The sequence below is a fragment of the Cyprinus carpio genome, chromosome A8, assembly GCF_018340385.1.
Source record: "Cyprinus carpio isolate SPL01 chromosome A8, ASM1834038v1, whole genome shotgun sequence".
NCBI classification, from domain to species: Eukaryota; Metazoa; Chordata; class Actinopteri; order Cypriniformes; family Cyprinidae; genus Cyprinus; species Cyprinus carpio.
In genome coordinates this window covers 2,608,023-2,629,931 of record NC_056579.1, presented here as the reverse complement: position 1 = coordinate 2,629,931, position 21,909 = coordinate 2,608,023, and positions in this window count along the sequence as shown.

Here is a 21,909-nt window from a genome sequence, read left to right as displayed (position 1 = left end):
TTTTATCACAAATGTGCATTTACAGTGTTCTATAAAAACATAGCCTAGTTTAATTATGAATGATAAATGTACGAATTAAGATGAATTTCATGCAAAATCATGATTGCAAATGTTTATCCACCTTATTTTGCAGGAAGTAAGACATTTTCTGTAAATGTGCGAGATTTCTAATTCATTATCACTATCGGTAAATAAGAACAATGTGCAGTAATCAATAAATCTTTTTGCACTACAAATCAGTGTGTTATACTATAAAAATGTACAATTAGGAACATTAGTTTGCAGTATCAAGCAGCATAACGAGCTGTTTTGTACAGATAAAAATAACGAAGCGAATGTAACCAGAAGCCTCACGCATCTAAATTAAAATTAACATTCAGCTCTTACGTTAAAAATAAGGTGGAAAGAGAGAGACATAAAATAGCATATAGCACATCAGTGAATGTGTACATGAGGTACATGAGCCCAGACACCAGAGTGGCCTTTACCCCGTCACCCCAAACAACCTCCTCCAACCCCCAGCTCACGGATCACTCTTTCCATACCCCTATTAATTGGCTGTCAAAAATGTGCCGAATTAACGGATTAACGACCCCAGTTTGTGAATCTTGAAGTTCTGGAAGGAGATGAGGTAGACCCCCGCCCGTGCCAGCCCACAACACTCACCCCTCCTTTGCTTCCTCGTGCGGTATTGCCACAAATCTGTATCCAGGACATTTGAGGGGATTGTGTTTCATTAGTTTGATTTGAGCGGACAGCGCTAAGCTGCTGTGGGGCTCTGCGCTGACAGCTAATTACAGGAATCTGCCTTGTCTACTGATAGAGAACAATGGGCTGAGATGAGCCTCCTTCGCCGGGGGAATGACTGCATGGATCTTTATACATTTAATCTACATCTGAATATGTGAAAAATAGTAGAATGCACCGTGTGCATACGGTAACAGACCTGTTTGTGAAGAAAAATGGGCGGTTAAGTGAGCTCACTTTTATCCATGATAACACGTCAATTATGCAGCTCTCTTTATGTTTAACAAATGACAGACTTACAGTAAACTTCCACCACCAGCAACATCTCTGGTCATTTTAATGCTAATTCTATGAACAGGGCACTATGGAAGCTTATGTCCGCCATGGAATAAAAAACTGTTTAAAAAAGCAAAAGGTTTATAGCTCAAAATTCAGACTTTTAAAATCAGAATTGTCAGATATAAACTTTTAATTCAAGTAGGAAAAATCTGAATTGTGGAATAAAAACTTGCAATTGTGAGAAAAAAGTCAGAATGGTTTTGTGTTAATAAATAAATGCAACCCTTTTTCTCACAGTTCCGACCTTGTGTGTATTTCTACTCACAATTCATACTTTTTCTAAATGTAAAGATAGATTTGCGAGATATAAACAGAATTGTTGGATATAGCTAAACTCTCAATTCTGAGAAAGTCAGGCTTGTGAGATATATCTCGCAATTTTTAGTTTAGGGCCTATATCTGACAAGGTGGACTCTGACTCTTTATATTTTTCTCAAATAAATGAATAAAACTCCAGATTGTGAGATAAAAGTTGCATTATCTGTTTGTTTGTTGTTGTTTTTTTTATTCTGCAGAAAAAATAATCCACAATATACTAACTAAGCAAGCAGTAAGAAATAAATTAATTAATGATCTAACTCAAGCGCATAAACAAACGAAAAAAGAAGCAGGCCGCATCTGTGAACGGCGCAACGAGCTGGCGAGGGTTAGCAAGGAGTTCAGCCCTGTCAAGCACACAGATCTCGTGCTTATAACCTGAAGATATTCCCCTTCAGCATCCTGGTCCGTCCCTGTCCTCGTCTTCAGATAATCAACATTAAAACATGCCGCTCCACTCATGTGGATGCTTTCCCCCTTAAAAGAAAATTAAATAGATTAGCACAAACGTCAGTAAATCAAACGACACATTACGCTCGCTACATTTGAAGCGGCCAGCGCGCGCATGTCAAAACAATCCAATTAGCTGCAATTCCGTTTCTGACATATTCTTTTATGTTTTCCATTTTTCGTTCCTCTTCTTTTTTTAAAGCTCACGACATTTCAAACTAAACTTGCTCTGTGAAATATTTGCTTGCCGATTGCACCACAGCGCTGCGCTGTCACATGGCATGCAACAATGTTAATTCTACAAGCTGTCCCAAACTCCTACGTTTTTGACACACTTTTGCCAAATTTTTGTCTCCGGTTTCCAGGTAGCACATGTCTGAGCTGCCATCTGAATATCCTGACATGCTGTCAGTGAATGGCGGAAAAAAACTCCTTGAGATGGAGACATTTCAACATTTCTTTGCATGCGGCCAAAAGCTCAGGTCACTCCTCCTCCTCATCGTCTCCTGCCTTTTTTATGGTTTCATCATCAACTCCTCGTGATTGAGAAGCCACTCGGCCCCCTCTCGCATCGCGGCCGTCGTTAATGTCACTCTGTGTCAGGGTGACTACGCCGTGCAAACCGTGGTGACCCGTTTGGTCTGAGCAAAGGGTCTGCTAGTCTGTCGGCCACGGGGTCAGCCATGCCACAGCGATGCGTTTGAGTGACAGCTCGTGTGGGGGATTGTTAGTGAGATTTTCCTGCATGGAGATGCCCTGTCATGGGCGGCATAGCGCTGCCAGTGTCAGCCGGCCCTGCGGCGCCTTCGTTGGGACACTGGCTGACAGGTGAGCTGTGCAGTGGCTCCTTGGCCTTCTAATTGCAGCCCTTGGTCCTCCATCCTGTGGAGCAATAGGGTGGCGGAGGCCGATTCATGCCCAGCTGCCCTACCCTGTGCCATGGATCGGTAAGGTGACTGTTGCACCTCCCTGGAGCCAAGTCTGGACATGCAATGATAATATGACATGAGGACCAGACACAAACCTGGCAGGTGAATTTGAAGGGTAAACAAGGACTCGGACGCATGAAAATGCATGTAAATGTTGTGCACTTCGGTAGCTTTCTGTGTTGGCATGCATGCATGTGTATATTTAACACCAATTTGACTTATGAGTGTGAAGCTGAAAGGAATATATGAGTTTAGTACACTCAACTTATACAAAGTGCATTTTATTTGCATGCATGGAACACGTGCATTTGCAAAAACGATGAACATTCATGCATGAAAATGTGTATGTTAGCATCTTTCTGTTGGCATCCATGAATCTATTAGACACACTTTCCTTATGCAAATGGGCCTGAATGGAATATAAAAACAGCCAACTGTTCAATGAATATCTGTACACAATGCATGAGTTCAGTACACTAAACTTATACAAAGTTAATTTAATCTGCATGCATGGAAAATGTGCATGTGCAAAAATGTGCTTGTGCATGCTTGGAAATATTACATACTTTGGCAGCTTCTGTTGGTAATGCATACATAAATTCGAGATTTTTGCCTTATATGATGCTGAATGGAATATAAAAAAAACTGTTTAATGTATATCTGTACACAATGCATGAGTTCAGTACACTAAACTTATACAAAGTTAATTTAATTTGCATGCATGGAAAATGTGCATGTGCAAAAATGTGCTTGTGCATGCTTGGAAATATTGGATACTTTGGCAGCTTCTGTTGGTTATGCATACATAAATTCGTGATTTTTGCCTTATGAGTATGAGGCTGAATGTAATATAAAAGCAGCAAACTGTTTAATGTGTATCTTTTGAGTTTAGTACACTATACTTATACAAAGTGCATTTAATTTGCATGCATGGAAAGCATGTGTGTAAAAACTTGCACATGCATGTATGGAAATGTGTACTTTGGCAGCTTTTTGTTGGCATGCATGCATATATTCAAACTGTTTAATGTATATCTGTACACAATGCATGAGTTTGTTATACAAAGTTAATTTAATTTATATGTATGGAAAATGTGTATGTGCAAAAACGTGCATGTGCATGCATGGAAGTATGCACTTTGACTGCTTTCTGCATGGCATGCACGCATAAATAGGGTATATGTCGAACGTCACGTGACCAAACCCGGAAAGCAGGTCTCATCACTTCCGCTTGTCGGAGTACGTGCTAATAACCGAAATAAATAATAGTAATATCTATGGACTTTTAAGATAATCAGTTAAACTAGCTAGCTATTTTTATTGTTGAGGCTTTATTCCATTTTTTTATATAAATGTTAGTGAAAAGAATAAAAAAAAAACTTTTAGATATCATTCCACACATGTGATGGATTTGGGTTATGATAATCTTTGGTATCTACTTTGAAGGCATCTTGACTAAAACTGCTTCATATTTAATAAAGCATATGCAAAACGCTTGAACCGGAAAAGGGCGAGACCAGGTTAACAGAATACGGAAGTCTGTTGCGCATAACCCCTATTCGACACATTTGCCTTATAAGGCTGAACAGAATATAAACACACAGTTATTTAATGTATACACAATGCATGAGTTTAATACATTAGACTTATACAAAGTGAATTAATAAAAAGAAGCAGTGATGTTGTGTCTGTTTCAGATGTAAAACATGAGACCAGGTAGATTTACGTGTTACTGTTCAAGAGACATATTTGTCAAAAGATACTATTAATGAATTCCCCAGTGTGTTTTTGCATGTAAATGAATGTCATATGAATATGTATGTTTCTGGGGAAGCAAAGAAATTATACTTCTTTTATCTAAAGCAGAAGACAACAGAGTGAAAGGAACTTTATTTGTCTTTTGCACAAGTAATGGTTTAGTGCTTTAAAATGCAAAAAAAATAAAAAAATAAAAATAAAAATTGACAGTAAGCATATTTCATGTGATGAGCTTTGAAACTATCAAGATATGGCATTTATGAAATATTTGTCTTTATATTACAGTCCCTTTTAGAATCTTTATTTGCTTACATAACCACTGAAAATGCATTGCCTAATTTACTTAATAACTACAAATAATTCTGAATGCTGTCAAGCCAGTTTAGAGGCAAATATCCTGGTGAGTGTGCATGTGTGTTACACGGGGTACTATTTCCTGGCGCTTCTCGGTGGCAGCTGTGCGGGGCTGGTGCTGGATCCTGGGGGCAGAAGCCTGCAGTGATCTCCGCTCTGTTTCTACAGCGGTCTCGGAGACTCGTGGGAGATCACGAAGCCACACGCGCACAGATCCAAGTTCGCCGCGCATGTAGGCCCGTATTCAGCGCACGTTGCTCTGCGACGCTCGCACACGCTGCGCTCGAGCGCTTTAATTAGGCAGCCTGGAAACACACAGCGGCTCCCCTCGCGCTCTCACATTTACTCATCTCGCAAAACAGACACACTCAGTCGCTCTCCGAGGGAAATGGCACGTGCGCCACCTCGGAAATTTGAGGGGAACACCGGAGCTGGAAGAACGCGCGGGACAGAGAGGAAGAAGCACCATGCGCTTTTAAACACGGCCGGTTTTTCAAAACAGCTCAAACTTCACACGCATTCAGATCGGCGATAGTGACACCACACTGCCATCCAGCGGCCACAGGCGGCAGCACAGGCTAACAAGTATTGTATGTGATTTGGTGAGTATTTTAAAAATTTGCATATGCTTTACATAAAATAATATGAGGCCTAGTCAAAGCATATTTGCCTTCTGATTCACTCTATAGCCATGGACCATTTGCACAGACTGCGATAACGCATATACACAGTTAGTAGCAATTTTATGTACATCTTATTTTTGAAACTGTGTTTAATTACCTTGGCATTAAATTACAGAAAACTGGTGAGTGTTTCCAATTCAGTGGCTCATATTTGTTGAAACGTCATATATTTGTTGTAGTTAGGGCTGGGTATATTACTTGCAAATTGTAGTCTGTTGATTCCAAATTACATAACAAAAATTTTAGTAATGTAATCCATTACATTACACATTTCAGGTAATATAATCAGGTTACTTTTGACTTACCTCATTTATCACATTGATTTACATAAGATAATCTTGTATCGTATTGAAATAAAAATACAAAGAGTAAGAAAATGTATTCCATTCATGAAGTGCATTAAACATTACATTACTGGTTTCCCAAACTGGGGTTTGTGAAGGAACTGCAGGGGGTTTGTGAGTTTACTGAAAAGCTGATAATTGAATCATAAAAATGTGAAATTGTAATAAATCATTTTAAAATGACATCAACCATAATAAAACACTTGTTTAAAAAAATTAAATATTTGTCATGTATCCATTAACCAATGTCAGATAACCGTGAGCATGCAAATGTGATACTTAATTATTAAAATATTTATTTTAAAATCTCAGGTGCAAATATATTAGGTGAAAGAGATTCCGATGACAAAAAATAAAATGTCTGGGAATCCCTGCATTGCATGTAAATAAGAAATAATGTGAATTTTTGCATTTTAATGTGTTTGAGAGACAAGAGCCTTCCAAAGACATGGTTAAATAACCTACTTGAGTGATAATACAAATAAAAATTAAAGTGTTCAGCAGTAGATGATGCGACTTTGGAACACTTCTTAAACATGAAATCATTTTTGTAAATCCAGTAGTCAAATGCTGACTAACTTATCTTCTTTTTAATAACCACAAAAAAAAAAAAATACCTTAATAAATTAAGTTTTAGAAAGGAAAATGTAAAAGATGAAAAAGAGGAATTAGGGAGAATCAGTAAATTCTTAATAATTTATTGCTATTGTGTGAATGATATGTAATCATGTAATCAATAAAAAAGTAACTATAGTCTGATTACAAGTATTTTAAAATGTAATTTAATCTGATTCATTGTTTGAATCTGATTACGTAATCCAGATTACATGTAATCAGTAACTACACAGCTCTGGTTGTAGTACTGAACGCTTTATACAAGTTGGTATCTCATAATTACGATTTGGCATGAACGCACCTTAACTGGAAGCTAATGACACCGGAAGTCTTGCACGACTTAAAAAATGTCCGCGCTTGGTCTTACAGTTAAAATAAATAGAAGTTTATACTTCTGAGAGCCCAGAAATGTAAAAAGTGCAGTTCAATGCTAGTAACATAAAGCACAATTACAGGGAATGACCCACTTATTTTAATAATCTCATGTATTTTTATCAAACAACATTTTGATTAAAGGAACTTGCTTTGTTTACGAGGAAGATTAGTATGAATAGTAAAATGTGCACACTGCACAGTGTGTTAAAAACAATCATTAACGAATCATTTTTTTACATTTTCTGAAGAATATACAAGCATCATCATCATATCTATAGTGTGGACTTCCTTTTCTCATTTACAAAAATAAACAAAGGTTCATTTTTATAGGGGTATGGTGTCCAGGTGGCTGTTAGTGTGTTGCTATGCGGCTGCTAGGGTGTTTTGAGTGGTTGCTTATTGGCCTGTTCACACCAAGAACATTAAATATAAAAATAACTATAACAATAACTGTATTTGCGTCACTAACGCAAGGTAACATGCGCTGCAGCTTTCTGTCGTCTGCAGCTTTAAAAATTCTTGAAATTCTTGGATTCTGGCTGTCAATGCTTTTGTACTTCATCAGGGATTTCAACAAAATCATTCTTCTGTATCATATAGAACGATAATGAAATCTTTATCGTTATTGTCCTTGGTGTGAACGGGCCTCAAGTCTACTTCCTTCAGTGTATATCTGTGGGATTTTTTCATCCACTTGATGTAAATGCAAATGCTTAGAAAAGTAATGGCACAACTTTTCTCAACACTTTGACGTAAAAGCACCAAATTATGCAGTGGATGTTATGCACTGCAGTTAGTGAAGCTTCCCTTGCAAGCAGCACTAATTAAAATTAAAACAACATAAAAATGGACATAATTGACCTCAAGTCAGAGCAAATGAACTGTTTTGCTTTAAACACCATCTGCAAAGTGTCTAAACAGTGTCGTAACCGCTGGTCCTCTCCGAGTGTGGGAGTGTGTGGCCGTCACAGTAATGGAGGATCTCAAGATTGACAGATTGCTCCCGTGGTGGGCGTTTATGGCTGTGTGTATGATGCACAGATGAGAGAGAAAGAGAAGAGCAGGAGGCAGGGAAGAAGTTATAGTGATTTCCGATAGGTCTTTCGTCCTGATCTTTGCATGGCCTGTGGCCTCTCTGGCCCCAAAACGAATCAATCAGCCCAACCTACCGCCTGCAGTACACTGATATCGAATAGTGTGTGTTTGTTTATGTGTTGCTGAGTAGTTAATGAAACCCAATGATACATTTCTGTGCATGTTCGAGCGTGTGTTCAAGCACTTGTGCTCATGAATCTTTGGAACAGCTGCCAAAAGTATGTCTTAGTTTCAAAGGAATTTGTTGTAAATGTAATATTTTTAATTTTTTTGCTCTAGAATTTCATTTGCACTCATTTACATATTTGGATTTGCAGTAGTGTTATTATTGTTAACTAACAAAACTAACAAAAATATTCATGTGAATGAAATAAATGTTAACTATAATAAAATAAAATATTTTTAAAAATCAGTTGTACTTCCAGTATAAATATTTCAGTTTCATTTCTAATTTTTGTTTAGTTTAAGTACCAAATTTACAACAACTGAAAATAACTAAAGGTGTATTCACATTATGTTAATAAAATAAGGGTTAACTATAGTAAAATATTTTTTTTAAATTCAGTTGTACTTCCAGCATACATATTTTAGTCGCATTTCCATTTTTTGTTTAAAGTACAAAATTACAGAAACTGAAAATCACTAAAGGCGCGTTCAAGTTTTGTAATAAAGATTGTATTTACGAGATGAACGCACGTGAGCGGCAACACAAAGTTGTAATTACGATTTGGAAATTGGACTGAGATTCTGAGTTTCGGGTTGTGTCAGTGAGAAAATATGGAAAATACAGTGGATGCAATGTCTGCATTGATACAAAATTTGTTGAAATTATAACAAAACTACACTGTAAAAATTTCAACCTACTTCAATTTAAGTTCAGTTGCTGCCTAAAATTTTTTAAATATAATTACATTGGCTGCACAAGTCATTTCAACTTAAATTATATAAAGAGACAAATCTTGTATAACTTTAAAAAAAATGAAGTTGAAATGGGTTAAATTAATTGAGTTAAAGACATATGTTGACTTGATGCATGATATCATTTTTTACATTGTTGCATGAATAAAATACAATAGTACTGTGCAATTATGCTAGAATATATAATGATTCCATCTGCAGCACCTTTATAAATTGAATAAAAACACGCAAAAATACATCATGCACATTCTTTATTCATCATTAAGAGTTCAAAAATCTTGGTGAATTTTTTTTAAGAAAAAAGAAAAGGTACATCGCCATCTTACTCTGTCCAAAGTGACTCGAATGTATCAGATGTTGTAATTATGACTTGTAAACTCGTACATACAAACTATAAATGCACCATAAATTATTATAAAAAAGTCATATTTGAATAAATAAATAATTAAAAGTCGAAACATTTTAAAAATCAGAAACTAATAAAACTAACACAACAAAATTACTAAAACTTAAACTAAAAAAGAACTTTCAGAAAAGAAAATGGAAAATAAAAAAATAAAGTCCAACTCAATATATTAATTAATTGCTTATAAAATTTACAAATAATCTCAAAGAAACCACATCGCACTGAATTAAACATGAAATTTTAAAGTAGAAAAACTGAGCTATTTTCTTGCAAAACGTACTTCAATAACCTGTTTTATTTACAACTTAAATAACACCTAAGTTACGTAAATCTTGATAACCAATGGCATTTCTTGATGTTTCAAAATATGCAGAAATGAATTTGAGAGCTGCAGAAGAGGGACGAATTTTCAGTGAAACTTTTAAGTCTTAAATCTGGGTCTTTTCATCTCTCAGATCAATCATATGACTTCATAAGGTCTGAAATACAATGCAGAAGATAGATGGACTAATGTTATGATGCTTTTATGCTCTTTCTTGGAGCTTAACACCATCTGTCCCCATTGACTTTCAATGCATTAAAGAAGAGCAGTGTGAACATTTTTCTAAACTTCTGCTTTGAGAAATGGAATGACATGCGAGTGAGTAAATTACACAAATGAAATTTTTGTGTGGACAATCGTTTTAACTAAAGATCCGTCAGCAGTCTCTTTGTGAAGTGCATTAGATTATATGGATGTTGTTGGACGTTCTCAGTATTTTGTGGTTTGAGCATATGTTTCCAGACTCATGAGGAGCCCATGGGAGCGGCGCTGGTGACTGCTAGCTCAGATGTACTGTGCTGAGCTGTTGGGGGTCTGAGCGGCTGGTCATCTGTTGTGTGGTGGTGGAGATTATGCAGCTTTATCATTAGAACAGATCCAGGAACAGCTGATCCTTGTACCAACCTCCTTTACACCTAATTAGCCTCATTAACAGCCTCACCTGAGCTCAGCGTGCAGCACGGCCACCTGGGAGCCACCGGCAGGTAAAAATACCTCACACAGGTACCACCCTCCTCTATTATTACACCAGCTGCACTGTCACACACATCAACTCACCTTTTTCTTTCACACACACACACAAAACACAGACACATATGTGCACATTTAACACACTACAAGGGCAAGGGCACATGCAGCTCTTACAAAAAATAACTTGATATTACCATGATTTTTTGACTCGTACCATGCCTGTACCATGCATCTACCAGGCAGTGTTGTTTATTGTTAACCAAAACCATTAAAAATGCTCTTTGGTAATTGAAATAAATATGAAATAAAATAAAAAATAAATATTATTTATTTTGTTTATTTATTTTATTTCATTATTGTTAACTAAAACTGAAACTATTACAATTAAAATTAGTTTTTACCAATTTAAATAACGCTTAAAATAAAATATAAATGATTTCTTTTTATTATTTTTTTTATAAAAATTAGAATTGTTGCCATGGCACAAGTACTTAAATTACTAAAACTAAACCTGAAATTAAATACAAATAAATTGTAACAACAATATAAAATATAACAATATAACAACAATAAACAAATAAATAAAAACAAAGAAACTCACATTTTGAAAAAAGTGTATAAACATTGTTATAAACTATTAAAATAAAAATAAATAAAATATTACATGAAAATCTTTAAAAAAAATTACAAAAATTAGAATAGTTTAGGCTCAAGAAGTACTAAAACAAAAACTGAAATAAAAATAAATTAAAAATATATATAAAAACAAAAAATAAAAATGACAAAAGTACATAAAATAACTAAAACTAAAAATACTAATAAATATTATAATAATATAAAAATAATGCTACTGTGTAACAAATAAACTTCTGTGGTACACATACAATGAAATACTATTTACATACCATGATATGTGAATGGTATAATGGTATTAAAATATTATTTTATTATTGATACTGCTGTTGTTGTTATATAATTATGCAATTATATATAATATACTGGTACTTTTTTTGTGTGAGAGATAAATGCTGAAAACAAACACATTAGCCATAACTCAGAGATGCATAAAATACATATAAAATAAACAACAAACTGAAGCATTATATGTAAAGACAAAACTGTGTGTGTGTGTGTGTGTGTGTGTGTGTGTGTGTGTGTGTGTGTGTGTGTGTGTGTGTGTGTGTGTGTGTGTGCGTGCGTGTTGTGGGCCTGAACACCAGTCGCTCCACCGTCACCACGACAACCAGCACCAGATGAGCTTGTGGTGTGCATTTGCCAGCTTTATTATTTATATATATATATATATATAGTTTTTTTTCTTTTAGTTTTTCCTCAAATATATATATTTACAGTATACATAATTAACCCATAAGCAACCATCCAGAACACCTTATCTGTCACATTTAAAGTTTAAAGATAAGCAAAGAAGATCAAACTAGTAGCCAGGTTTATTAAACATAGAAAATCTAAATCCATGGTAACTAATGACAAACTGGAAAAGAGAACAAAGAAAACAGGGGCAAAAAGCAAACAAAAAATAATTTATAATGAAACAAAAACTATGACTGAATGTGACATTTTCATAGTGGCTGTAAGAATGAATGAATGAATGAATGACATTGAGAAAATATTTAAAGAAATATGACATGTAAAAATAAATACATAAGAAAATGTATCATTTAAAAAAAAATAATTGTTAATAAAAATAAAATCATACAAATATTGTTTTAAAAATATATAAAAATGTATATATAGACCATACAATTATAAACCATACACACATTCACCATCAGGGTAACATCCAAAAATGATGGATATGGTATTACTTGTGTTTTTATTGTTGTTGTTTAAAATGTAATATTCTGTGGGTTTTGTTTGTTTGTTTTTGGTAACATTTTTAAAATATTTTTGTCAAATTATATCATGGTATGTAAATGGGATAGTATTGTGGTACAGTCTTTCACTATCACATAAACATGACAAAAGAAAGATGCTAAACGTGGCGTTGTTCATTTGAAATGACTGCTTGCCATAACTCGATTCCATCCGCCGTGCCGCCCACCCGCAATTCATTTCCTCTCTCTCTCTCTCTGTTGTCAGTCCCATGTCTCAGCTCTCCTCCCTTAATGATGTGTGGAGTTTAATTAAACACAATCTCAGTTATCTCACCTGTCAGCTCGTCTCTTTCTGCCAGCTCAGTGTCTGGCCCCCTGAGTAAGTGCCACCATCTCTCTCTCTCTCTCTCTCTCTCTCTCTCTCTCTCTTCTTTAATCTCACAACCATATACAATGGGTCATCTGTCATATGGTTGTACCATATTATTCTCTAAAAAACCTTATAGTAACATTTAAACACTATGGTATATAAGATTTTTTTTTAGTTATTCATCAAGGATGCATTCAATTTATCAAAAGTGAAAGTAAAGACCTTTATAATGTTACAAAAGATTTCTATTTCAAATAAATACTGATCTTTTTAACTTTCTATTCATCAAAGAATCCTAAAAAATAAAATGTATCACTGTTTCCACAAAAAATATTCAGCAGCACAACTGTTTTTAACATTGATGATAATCAGAAAGAGCAGCAAATCAGCATATTAGAATGATTTCTGAAGATCATGTGACACTAAAGACTGGAGTAATGATACTGAAAATACAGCTTTAATCACAGGAATAAATTACATTTTAACAGATATTCACATGGAAAACAGCTATTTTAAATTGTAATATTATTTCACAATTTTACTGTTTTTACTGTGTTTTTGATCAAATAAATGCAGCCTTGGTGAGCAGAAGACTTCTTTCAAAAACATTTTAAAATCTTACTCCAAAACTTTTAAACTTCCACATAAATTTTATATAATTGTTTGCAAGCCACATTTACTTAAGAAGCAAAATGACTTACGATATTAAGTGTTTACTGAAAAACTGATCGAACCGTTTACGTTTAAAACAATATATTGTTTTAAATATTGTTTTCTCTTTGAATTCATTTAATTTTATAATTTTTCTTAGACCAGTCAAATATATTTTTCTTGTTGAAAGCATAATGTAAATGTATCTTGATTTAGGAATTTTTAGATATTTGTACTGGAAAACAAGACACAAATACTGAGTAAGAAAATCATGTTTGCAGTGCAGAACCAAAACTGTTCAATCCTTTTAATGATATCAATCCCTAACCAGTGTAACTATATTATGATCCACTAGTTGCAGTGGTTGGTTCAGTCAGACTTCATTAATGTCCGTTCAGGTTGATCATGGCTGCTCATGTCGCTGCTATCATAATGATGTGTCGTCTTTACTGTAGCAACAGGCTCTTGTCAGCTCTTTCTGCTTCTGTCTCTACACACTCAGGTGTTTCTGTACTTTTGCTTCCTTGCTCTTTTGTCTTTTGTGTTCGTCACAATCTGTCGTGGGACGCTTGACTGTGTTGTATGTGGTAGGGGGTCAGTCAGGCGTGCGGTGGAGGAGACAGGAGTCCCCCGTGCGGAGAATCCTCGCTGTCTGCTTTAATTGAGACGTACTGTCATAGTGACAAACACATTTGCATGGTGAGTGTGTTGTGGGGGTTTCTATGGATGGAGGGGGTTAGAGAAGAACTCGGCTGTTAATCAGCTCTCCATCAACATGAACGACAGAAAAGAGGCTCGTCTCTCGACAGTGACAGCTCGGAGAGGAGGGGAAACCATGCTTTCATATTCCTCTCTTCTCTTTCTCTCAGTCCTGTTTGCTCTTCTCATCCACTTATGTTCAGCACACGCTCAACTGAAGTCTACAACAGTGTGTTCGTCATCTGAGGAAGCATGCTAAGGTCTTCTGATTTATTTTTTGCCTCTTCATTTTGTACACACCTGAGGTTTGTCTTTGTACAGCATGTGTGAATTTAGCCTGGAAAACATGGCGTTGAAATAAATTTGAAATGATTTTCACTCAGAAATTACTCACAAATAATTACAAAGAAGTGGCAGGTGAACATTTTTGAAATTTGACATGTTACTTTGTCTTAAATGTGCCATGTGAAGGTGAGCTGCAGACATGTTTCTTTAGGTTACTTAGACCTACATTTAATATTAAATGGATATTTCACTCAAAAATGAAATTTTGTAATTCTGTCATCATTTATCCACTTTCATGTAATGCAACGCAATCATATAAGTAGCCTAGTCTATATGCATGCACTACAACAAGATTTTCAAGTAAAAATTTTCACAATTTCCAATTTTCCAAAACTGTGAATGTGCAAGACTTCTAATTCTTTATCCACTATAAAGAACTAGAGTAACGAAGTCCACTAAACAGTAAAACTATTTGCGCTACAACCAGTTTGTTTATAATTACAGTACATTAAAATAATTTCGAAACACTACTTTGCTCTATCAAGCAACACAATGTTTTAGTGGCTATGCATGAATTCGTAAGATCTGCTCACGCTTCGTGATAGTTGTCTTTATGTGTGGAGCTTCTTCCAAAGATCGTATGAATTCATCCACCTTGAGATCGCCACCTTGTAAAAGAGTTGCGTTTTTCATATGAAAAAAACGACGCTGCACAGGTCACGGCACGGTGTTTGATCGCACACTGACAGACACAAGAAATCCTAATTGCACCGATGCAAAGATTCAAAGCAAGGCGGAACCCTGCCGTTCAAATGCATTAGCGTTAGCTCGCATTAAACCAAAAAGGAAACACGATCTAGTAGTTCTCATTGGCGGAGCGCTGAGAGAGAGGCGAGGCCCGGCGGGTGCGTTCTGCTCTCTGCCATAAGCAAACTGAATATGCATTATTGAATTCCATTGAAATGCAAAGTCTAGCAGCAATTTGTTCCATAAAGCTCTTAGAGAAATATGGATTAGACAGGGGGCAATACATTAGGTGTTTTAAATAGCTTCGAGACGTTGCCTTTTTTTCTTCATTTTGCTTGTTCCTGACTGAGAAAACCTGCTGTGGTTTCAATATGCATGAAGCCCTTTTCATGTTGGCCATTCCCTCTCTTTGTCTGGCCCTGTAGGTGGCATGAGGTGGTCAGAAGACACTCAGGCTGGTTCGAGTACATAGTGTTCACATGTTTAAGGAGTCGAAACAAAACCTGAAATAGGCCTATTGTTATGTTGCTGGAGACAGGTCGATGATATTCAAACTGGGCTTAAGTTTGGATGATCTGCCTGACTACTAATCTCACTAAGAAACACTGGATGGGTTGAGAGTGTCATTTATGCACGTTTATGTTTATGTATGGAAAAACATTATTCCAGATTCTGCCAATTTGTTTGCATTGCCTTGTAACATATAAGTCAGTATGATTTGTAATGTTCTTGAATTAAGTTTTTGAAAGACATCTCTTGTGCTTATGCATTTATTTGATCAAAAATACAGTAAAATATTGTAAAATATTATTACACTTTAAAAGAACCATTTTCTATTTAAATATATTTTAAGAAGTCTTTTAGTCCTGTGATCAAAGCTGAATTTCCAGCATCATAACTCCAGTCTTCAGTGTCACATGATTCTTCAGAAATCATTCATGCTGATTTGCAGCTCAAGAAACATTTCTGATTATTATCCATTTTGAAAACCATGCCGCTTCATATTTTTGTGCAAACCATGATACATTATATTTTGCAGTATTCCTATGTTCAAAAGAACATTATTTATTTGAAACCTAAATGAACATCCACCTGTTGCTTTGCACTGGTTCAGGACACAAGTTTACAGAGTCTTCATGTGCACTTCACAGTCAGACCATGTTGTCTTCAGTACTTTACAAAGAAAAAGTTTTTTTTTTTGGATTTGATTTAATTATTATTATTATTATTATTAATATTATTATTATAATTAATATAATTATTATAATTAATATAAAATATTAAAATTATTATTATTATTAAGTGTAAACGTGTATTATTATTAACACACGTTTACACTTTCAGGGGGCCCCTGGTGTAGAGAAGAGAGCCACACTAGAGAAGGGCCGAATCAGAGACAGCAGTGACTGTACGACTGATGTTAGACCCTGAAGCACAGACTTAATTAAACAGACCCTCTCTCTCTCAGTCTGTTCCAGGGGGTCTTTAATGAAGTGGTCTCCTCCATCGATCCTGCTGAACATTGGGTCTCCTTCCTCTGCTGGGTTTGGCTGGCAGCCATTTGGCTTCGCTCTGTCAGCTCCGCGCGGCTAATTAGCTCTGTTGTTCTTTTGCCTCCCTGAGATTTCCTCCTTGTTTCAAGTTGAGGAGGGAAATGCAAAGAGGGTGGATCAGGCATAACAATCCAACTGCCCGCAGTCCTTACATTAACAACATCATGCTACAGCATGGAGAGATATATCTTCATGTAAAAGAACGGCCAAAGTGTCTGTATTACTGTGTGTGCATCCATGTCATCTACACTTATAAACTCTCTGATCGTTTTTGAACTGAGTAAACAGCGTATTTAATATGACAAATAAGTGTAAAAAGTTTGGAAGGGAGTGAATTGTGCTTTCTGCTATGTATTTTTTCTTTAATCAGTATTGATAACTGAACTGAATCATATATATCATATCATATCCTGTACTTACTGTTTATTGCACTTCTGGTTAGATGCTAACTGCATTTCGTTGCATTGTACCTTACATGTGCAATGACAATAAAGTTGAATCTAATCTAATCTAATTAGGATAAAAAAAACAATGAAACTGAGCTATTGTTTTCATATATATATATATATATATAGCTGACACAAACCTGATGTGAAATGCCAGTCCAATCTAAGTATTGTTTGTTTCTAGTAATAGTAATTCATATATATATATATATAGATATATATATATATTATATATATATAGAATATATAATATATATATATATATCTATATATATTATACATATATATATAAATATATATATGTAGATAAATATATCTGTATAATATATATAATAGTAATGTATATATAATAAATAATATATGTATAAATATATATATATAATATATACAAGAAATAACAAACAAAAAAAAAAAAAGAAAAATGCATATTCGTTTATATATAATAGTTTATATATAATAGTTGCTTCTATACCGTCATCAGCTTTGGAGGAATCATGGGCTATTACAAGAAATAACAAACAATACTTAAATTGGACTGGTATTTCACATCAGGTTTGTGTCAAACAATACAGTTTAAAGATTAATTGTCAGTTTCCGTGTTTAAAAGGCACTCTGTGTGTGTCTGGTTGGTGACAGGAGATGTTTAAGGTTAGCTCATATCAAGCGGCAGAACTGCTTCTTTGGCACCACGTTCACACCCACCGAGCCAATTTAGCATCCGGGGAGCAGCATAATAACAAGATATACAATTATGTGCTGGACTGACCCGAAACCATTAGACTGAAATCGTGTCTTATCTATGTATTCAAATAAGACGCGAGATATCTCCATATGTGGGCAAAATGAGGCACGAGAGGATCCTGTGAATGGCGGGAAAGAGACTGGATTGAGCGTTTTGTTTGGTGAGGCCACGTTTGAGAGTTGAAAATGGAATATTTTTATTTTTATTGATGGAGAGACTGGTAATGAGGAGAAGAAAGGTTAGGGAAAAAAAACAATTCAGCTTAGATGTGAAAATATTAAGTGTTGTAAAAGACGGGTTTCATTGTGGAAACGCTGAGTTTCCATCAAATGCTGAACTAGAAAGTGGGGGGGGGGTCTGTTTTTACTGTTTTGTTACTGGTTTGATTCTTAATTTTTATACTGGTTTTCTGTAAGAGCATTTAACCCTCATTTTCAGGCCACTTTGTCCTGGAGAGGATTTTCTTTTTCTCAAAAATGCTGGTTAATGTTATTGCATTGGATTAAACTTACTGACTTAGCTCACACAGTGTAACAACTGGAAATTTGGATAACTGTAATACTTTTTTTCTCCTTTTACACTTGTGGTGTTCCCACTCAAAAATGACCGTGCTACAAATATACTATATAATTACCAAATATTGGTTTCAATCTTTATATCAGCTTGTTTTCTTACAGTTAGAACAGGTTTTGTGCTTTTTTTGATCTGAGCTTATCTGAGCTCAGCTTTTGAGTGAACATTGAAAAAATTATAGAGAGAATATAATAATGATTTTTTCACTAAAAAACATAAGGTTCATACGCTCAGATCAATGAGGCCTATGACCAGTCCTTTCAGAACAGAAATACAAGTGCTTATCAAAAGAAAACAAGCTGTCAATCCAAGATTTGGTGATAATATATAGCATAATGACAGCTGTACAAGCACTTTTTAAAAGACCAGTCATTTTTGTTTGGGAACACCAATTTAGGTCAGTTTTCAGCACAGCACAAGGGCTAAGAGCATCTTGAAAGCTTTTCCCCCATTGAGTTACTTTAAAGGCATTCAGCCTACAGTGAGTGCGTGTGTTTGTTCTGCCCTCTTCTGGTGAAAAAGCCACAGTGCTAAATGTGCTTCAATATGCAGTTTACATCAGGCAAATAATTACAAGTAAAAAGTGCTGTGCCTGATATCTATAGGGTCGCTTTTATCTTCCACAACCCTGTCTGAGAATATATAGGCTTTAGTTTAGTTTATTAAGATCCCCATTAGCTGCTGCAAAAGCAGTAGCTATTCTTCATGGGGTCTATAGACTTCAACAAAAAAATATTCTTATAACATAAAACAATACATTATACAGACAAAAATGGAGTGCACACATTCATACATAACAATACAACAACGTACTAAAAATAAAACAATAAAACAACAGCTCTGCATTATTCATTATCACAGTAACAGTTACAACTATACTACTATAGGGTTCATAATTTTCACAATGTTTTCCCTCTCTTCAACCATTCATATCAAAAAAAAGCAACAAATATAAATAATAACAATTATTCTAATGTAAATAAATATAGTCTTAATCTTTTACGAAAAGTCATTGCATTCATTCCCAAAATCAAGAACTGCGTATAAAGTTTATACTTTAGGCCTATAGCTATACGTTTCTTCTGAAGGAATTTTCGAGTTCTATGCGTGTCATCACAACGACATCCCTCTGTTTACCTCAAACATGTTCGCAAATGAATGGGCATTGCCTGTGTGTTTATAAAATCCCTCACTCATCCTCACATTGGTCTCAGAATCAATGCCGAGCTCTGTTTGAGCGGAGCTGACAGCCCCAGAGAAACACACCTCTAATCATGGCAGGGTGTCTGAACGCAAACACCGAGAATGACATCCCGTGCCAATAATGCACATCCGACACTTCTCTCTCCCTCCAGATCCCTCCTTTTTGCTCCCGTGCATGTTTTCCCCCCCCCACGCTTGTCTCCCGGCAGCGAGAGCGTTTCCCTCTCTTAGTGTCAATTAAAAGAGTGAACTCTCTGCATTTGTCAACATATCATCTCCGGGCCCCGGCGTGACGCGCGGATGATTTGTCGGTGCTTCCTGACACGGTGTGGGAGACGGTGATCTCCCTCATTAGAGACAGAGCGAGAGCCATCATATCTGACATGATACTTACCAGCTGAACCCCCCCACCCTCAGCCACGCGTCTGTCAGGCCTGTCACATCAAGGCCCCCACCACCGTCTCGTTCTCTCTCAGGGAAAAGCGTGCATGGCTTCTGCAAAGAGTGAGAGAACAGGCATTTCATACAGGCACCCATTTACTCACAAAGTGAAAGATTTGGTGCTATGTGGTGGACCTGCAATGCCAAGTTTGCTGATGCAAGGATCTCATACAGATGAGTCTCACAAAACCTGTCAACATGTCACCGGTAAATTAAAATGAAAAAGTGACGTGACATTCAGCCAAGTATGGTGACCCATACTCAGAATTCGTGCTCTGCATTTACAACCCATCCGAAGTGCACACACACCGAGCAGTGAACACACACACACACTGTGAACACACACCCGGCGCCGTGGGCAGCCATTTTATGCTGCGGCGCCCGGGGAGCCAGTTGGGGGTTCGATGCCGGTTGCTCAAGGGCACCTAAGTCGTGGTATTGAAGGTGGAGAGAGAACTGTACATGCACTCCCCCCACCCACAATTCCTGCCGGCCCGAGACTCAAAAAAACAAAACCCTTTTAGTACTAGGATTTTTTTTTTTTTATTTATTTTTTTTTTTTTAAAGCCTTTTAGTACTAGGATTTTTTTTTTTTTATTTATTTTTTTTTTTTTTGTACAATTATTTCTATTGCAGTTAAGAACTGATGCAATGTGAGTATCACTGATTTACTGTTATTAGTCATATTTTAAATTAGAAACATTTATATTTTCTTTTCTTATTCATTTTATTTAGTTAATTTTGTTATTATGTATTAATTTTTGTTCTTTCGAAATATATCTATAGTTTTTATTTCAGGTTTAGTTTATACTTTAGGTTAAACCAATCAAAAATGAAAACTGTCATCTTGGCAACTAGCAGAAATAAAATAGTTTTTCTTTTTAAAATATTGATCATAATACAGCTTTACCTGTAAAAAATAAATGTTTTTAATTTGTATTATCATAGCATAGTTTGTGCTGTACTGTCTTTATGCTGATTTTTTATTATGATATTTATCAGAACAAGGTACACTGAAAATATTTAGTGAAAAAAAAAATTAAAAAAAACTTTCAAAGGCATTAATTTTTCACTTTTTCTTCCCACAAATTCCCGTCTCAACATGAACCTCCCATATGCCAGAAAAAAAAAAAAAAAAAAAAAGCATTCTTCTCAATATGGTTTATTAAGAGGTCCCATGTTTTGTAAAATATTCTGGTTGATTACTTGAGAAAATATTTTTTTATTTTAAACTTTTTTATTCAATATTTGTATGCATTTCCATTTTATTTTATTGTGATATACCATTAATGGATAAAATATAGTAATATTTTGAATTAGTTTTTGTTTTTATATTTTTTCATTTTAATTTATTTTTAGTTAAAGTTTTAGTAATTTTGCTGTGTTTTTGTCATTTTTATTAGTTCTTGTTCTATTTAAATATGTCTGATTTATAGTTTTTATTTCAGTTTTAGTGTTAATTATTTTAGTACTTCATAAGCCAAAAATGAGAACTGTTGCCTTGGCAAATATAGCTGAAATAATATTATTTAATTTAATATTTTATTTCAGTTATTAATTAAAGTTATTATTATTATTATTATTATTATTTTGTTTGTTTTTTGTGGGTTTAGGTTCAGTTAACGAAAATATCCCTGATCAAGAAATGGGATGAGAATATCGACTGTCATGAGAATATTTTATTATTATATTTTAATTGTATTTTTAAATTTATATGTCATTTGAATTTTATGTTATTTTATTTTTTTATTTTAATTTTCAGGTGACTATGACCTAGATGTGTTCCTGTGAGGTTTCATAAGATTCACGCATATATTAAGCTAATGTTATTTTAAGTTTCATGTGAATGTGGTTGTTTTACAATGTTTATTACCAAAAACTATATCATAATCATATAAATTTCCATTATAATTTACAATTATAAACCAACAAAAAGTTTTATTAATTTTGTTGTGTTTCTGGCATTTATTAATTTTGTTGTGTTTCTATCTTTTTATTTTTATTTTTTTTAAATATGTCTG